This window comes from Scylla paramamosain, chromosome 34, assembly GCF_035594125.1.
Source record: "Scylla paramamosain isolate STU-SP2022 chromosome 34, ASM3559412v1, whole genome shotgun sequence".
Classification (NCBI taxonomy): Eukaryota; Metazoa; Arthropoda; class Malacostraca; order Decapoda; family Portunidae; genus Scylla; species Scylla paramamosain.
Genome location: NC_087184.1, coordinates 9137720 through 9142719, shown reverse-complemented (window position 1 = coordinate 9142719; position 5000 = coordinate 9137720). Strand labels below are relative to the sequence as shown.

General features: G+C 42.7%; 1 protein-coding gene across 8 annotated transcripts in view; it reads right to left on the bottom strand.

Moving 5' to 3' along the window:
- The window catches only part of LOC135090115 (putative inorganic phosphate cotransporter), a 49603-nt gene that overhangs the window by 17525 nt on the left and 27078 nt on the right, over positions 1-5000 (bottom strand). The window contains exon 1 of one of the 8 annotated variants that reach the window (XM_063986470.1): positions 4580-4727. The exons of 2 other annotated variants lie outside the window; for them this stretch is intronic. The gene's annotated coding sequence lies outside the window, so the exon portion shown is untranslated. Of the gene's footprint in view, positions 1-285; positions 379-507; positions 558-593; positions 735-1645; positions 1665-4579; positions 4728-5000 lie in introns of those variants that run through there. 5 more of the 8 variants (XM_063986473.1, XM_063986472.1, XM_063986471.1 and 2 more) reach the window with 5 other exon arrangements.

Sequence of the window (5000 nt, the reverse complement as noted above, 5' to 3'; positions counted from 1 at the left end):
TAAAAGAAAGAAAGAAGTAGAGGTGTCCTGATATTTCTGTACAAAACCGCCCACGTGGTAGAAAGAAAAAAAGAACCGGATAGAGAATTCCGGACTTCGCCAGATAGGACGAAAAATTAAAGATAAAAGCTACAGATTACATCCATCACTTGAGCAGAGTCCTAGCGATTATACACGATTATCTAGGCAGCATCTTCTGTATCTCAGCCATCACACAGCGGTACACCTCCATGCAGATCACACGCTGAGCACACTCATGCAAAATGTAAAACAAACACATGTCACCACGCTCTGCACCGCCTCTCCGCCGCCTCTGCACCGCCCCTTGCCACACGTACACATGCACACTGCTTTGACCCGTACTCTGAAACGCTTTGCTCTCTCACTATGGCTATCTTTAGAGGCCACAGAGATGACTAGCCGAGTTCTCAAGAGTTTTCTCCTGTTACTAGTGTAAAAATCTTGCTCCTATGTCACTAGAACCATAAAACATCCTTCATTAAAAACCTGCGTCACTTCAGCTGTAGAATCTTTTGAAAGTGGTGGAAGTGCGGCGAAGCACTTAAGAATACGGTGCTCTTCCTCAGCCATACCTCACTCCCGTCTCCGCCTGTCGCTTCACACGCTGAGTCTGGCACGCACTCAAAAATTTTCCCTGAGCGACGAGCAGTGACTGTCTGGCAGCGCTGAGCAAGGGGCGGACGCAGTGTGTGGTGCTCGACCGGTCTCAGTGTAACAAAAAATCGAAATACTGCAACTGCCATTACCAGAGAAAAAAAATGACGATGCACCACGTGACCTCCAAGACACACACACACATACACACACACACACACACACAGAAGTGGAGTCGCCTTCCTTCTTCATTGTCTACACATGACCAAAACCAGGACCACCCTCTCCTGCATTGCCTTCCCTCCCTTTTCCCTTCTTCACTTCCTTCTGGAGAACACTTTAAATAATAAACGCCAGTGCAGTACGAATGTTATTGATTGCTTATTGACTGATTGGATTGATTGCTGAGTTAATGACTGATAGATTGGTTATCTGATATATCGATTGTTTATTGACTGAACGATTGACTGACTGACTGACTGACTGACTGATTGACTGACTGACCGACCGACCGATTAACTGACTAACTGATTAATCCCGAGGACTGCATGACTGACTGATTGACTATTGACTGAGTGACCAACTGACTGGCTTATCAACTGCACAACAGAATAATTGACTACCTGACTTTCGCACGACTGAACAGACTGATTGACGTTGCATTGAGTGATAAGTTGAACTGACTGACTGACTGACTGACTGATTGCTTTCCTCTCCCATGGCAGGTTCGGCCACTACAAATTACATAGTTGTCACTTCACTCATTTCTGATCCACACTTAATTTTTGTGAACATGAAACCAATAGTTATTCTATCGGTAATTACTGGTGACTAATTATTCCTGAAAAGAGAGAGAGAGAGAGAGAGAGAGAGAGAGAGAGAGAGAGAGAGAGAGAGAGAGAGAGAGAGAGAGAGAGAGAGAGAGGCGTATGAAGCGGAGATCATTCAGCACTTGCCTACGACACTAGCTTGCATATAAATCAGCACACACACACACACACACACACACACACACAACAAGGCTACGTACACAGTCGCACCGGTCACTGCAACATCAACAAATGGGCCAAAGTAAGACTACGTATCCTTCATCTGGCAGCCGCTGCAACTGAGGTACACGGGACTAAAGGAAACAAAATAGTATGTCGATAAGTAATACTGGAAGAATAACAATAAAAAAATCTTATTGCATTTAACCCTTTCACTGTGAAAAGCAACAATTCACAACATTAAGAACAATGTGTGGAATCTTATTATATAAGCTCGTACAAGAAAGGAGTAAAATAAAAATAGGTTTTGCAATTTCTATTCTGTATAATTTTATTTTTTTTTTTTTTGGCGTTTGGAGGACAAGAATAATTTTTCTGAATGCTTTGTGACCGAGGGAAGATACACAAGAGGGTTAAAACAAATAAGATTTCATTAACTATTAGTGCCAAGTAAGAAGCAAGGCCACCGTAAATCAGGATGTAGAGAGTCAGTCTTCTTTAAGTTTCTAGGAAGAACGAAAAGTAGCAAGCAGATTGGTAAACACTCTTAAACCTAAACGTCTGGTAGAGCCGCGCGTCAAGGCAAGGTTATATTTGTATAGTGAGCACAAACTGAGCTACACTGAGTCACGACGCTGAGCAGATTGACGCCCTGAGAAGCCGCCGCCGTAACACTGCTTATATCACCTACATCAAAATAGTCAATCCTCAGAGTAGACACAGATAACAGCTTGAAGTCTTCAACAGTTCACTAAGGCATTCATTCCCTGATTATTTAGCATTTTATCATTTGATCTGCTAGTTAGTACTCTAATCACTAGCCATTCTAGGATATTTTCTCTCTTTCTACAGCCACCTCCAAACATTATGCTGGCTAGAAACTGCAAAATATATTCTTTTTCATCCCTTTCCTTCTTCCGAATGTTTAGAAAGATTTTATACATTGCTTTTAGCGCTGTGAATTGTTGCATATCGCAGTAGAAGAGTCACACACTGAGAGAGACAACAAACACATTCACGGTTTTTCTTAGTTTTCAGGAATGCTCAATCCATCACGAATATTTGAAACTGCGTCATTGTCAGGGGTGCAAGCCCGCCCCTCAGAAACTGCACCAGCACATAAACACTGGGCGTGGCAAAGCAATGCTTCTTACACATTTGTTGGCATCCAATGTTGTGATGTGAGACGAAAAAAAACATCCATTATATATTGCACCACATATCGCAGATCTGCTGCTGCTGCTGCTATTAATAATACTAACAGCAACAAAACTAACAACAACAACAACAACAACAACAGTAATAATGTTAATAATAATAATAATAATAATAATAATAATAGCAATAATAATAATAATAATAATAATAATAATAATAATAATAATAATAATAATAATAATGATAATAATAATAAATTACTACTACTACTACTACTACTACTACTACTACTACTACTACTTATACTACTACCATTATTACTTCTACCACCTACCATCACCACCACCACCACCACCACTACTACTACTACTACTACTACTACTACCATTACTACTAATTACCACCATCACCACCACCATCACCACCACCACCACCACCACTACCATCACCACCACCACCTCACCGTTTCCAAAATTATCTATAGTCTACACCTTCCTTTTACATTTTCCAAACTGAGTGGAGGAAAGGAGACACACGAGCAGACACAACAAAAACAATAACCCTAAGCAATTGCAGCGTCCTTCTGCGTGGCGCCCTTGCATTCGGTTCGTATCTTTCTGGAGGTCACCATCATTGAGGCCGTCAGGTTCTGTGTGAAGGGTAAGCAATGGTTTGGATAGTAACAAGAGGTCAGCTTATTACGAGAACACGAGAAAGCTACGTCAGGATAGGGGAGGGGATACGATCACGGCGCCCTTGGATCTAAGCTTCCCATGTGAGTGAGTGACTGTAAAATGTTATGGCAACATTAGTAAAACCTGAAAGCAATCCTGATCACGAGATTCTACAAAACTCAAATAAATACACGAATATAAGCACTTAGGAAGAAAATGAGAACGAAAGTGAAGCTGCAGGAAGCAAGTAGGCCTACACATGGCAGTCCCTGAATAACACACACATACCTTTACCCACCTATCATCCCTACCCATAAATCTAAGGCTCTCCAATGACTCGGCGCTAACAACGTGACTGACGAGTCTATCCCAGTCATATCAAGTGTTCGAATATTCTTCCGATAAGATGCACCAAAATAAATTACCAAGTAACACAATGATAATAGAAAACGTGGCTTCTTATTACGAGATGAAACACTCAACCACTTACTCAGAAATTATAAAAAAACATAAGAAAATAAGGGAAGCTGCAAGAGGCCGTCATGCCTACACGTAACAGTAATGTTGGAATAAAATACACAAAACTATTATCATCATTCACAACGCTCGCTAAGCTGAGACTTGGCATGAGACTGCTCGTTGTTTATTTTCAAGTGACGTGCTGATGGTTTATTCCACGCGCCTGCCAGCGCTTCTCTCTCCCACGCTGCTGGCAGACACTTCTGAATGTTTCCACTTCTAATTCCATGCATGCTACTAAACTCCCATTCCATCAACGCAACGCAATTCAACCAGTCCACTCCACCACACACCACGCAACTGAATTCTCCTTTCCGCCACTCACTACGCAACTCAACCCTCCTCTCCACCACTCACCATGCAACTTAACCCCAAAGATACTCCAGCCCGGGCGTGGAGTGCGGCCCGGCGTTCCCTGCACTGTAAAGGGAGTTGTCACGCAAAAGAAGTGTAAAGAAAACGTTCATCGACATTTTCCAGCTGACTCAAAACTACAATTCACTTTAGTATGGGGAAAGAGACCCAGTTTCTTCTTCCACCTCCCCTTCTTTGTCACGTAAATTACAAAGAAAAGTTCCCTCGGTTTTCCCACTCTTCCTCCCACGAGACAGGGCTGGAGCTCACCTGAGAGCACGTGGAGAGGTGCTAGTATTAAGTGTGAAGGCGACAGAGCACCACTGACTCTCACCTTCCACCTTAAAGTCAAGATGGGAACTGTGGCAGCGAACACTGTCCCTCCTTACTCGCCACGCCACCGAGCACTGCCAGTCTTGTGTGCATGGTGGTGGGCGGCACCCTTAATTGTGTCAGTCCACGTAAGATAAGGATATGATGGCAAACAAGATCTGGAGACTTCTGCTGAGATTGTGCACGCTGATAGGAGGAATGTGTGCTGGGATATTTGTCTGCTCAGGTCATCAAGCGAGGCACTACATGGAGAACCTGTTCGTGGACATACATTACTGTCTAGCGCATTACTTATCTGCTTCACCACATCCAAAATACAAAAATTTCATGTACCCTCGTTTTCTATAGGTAAAAAAAA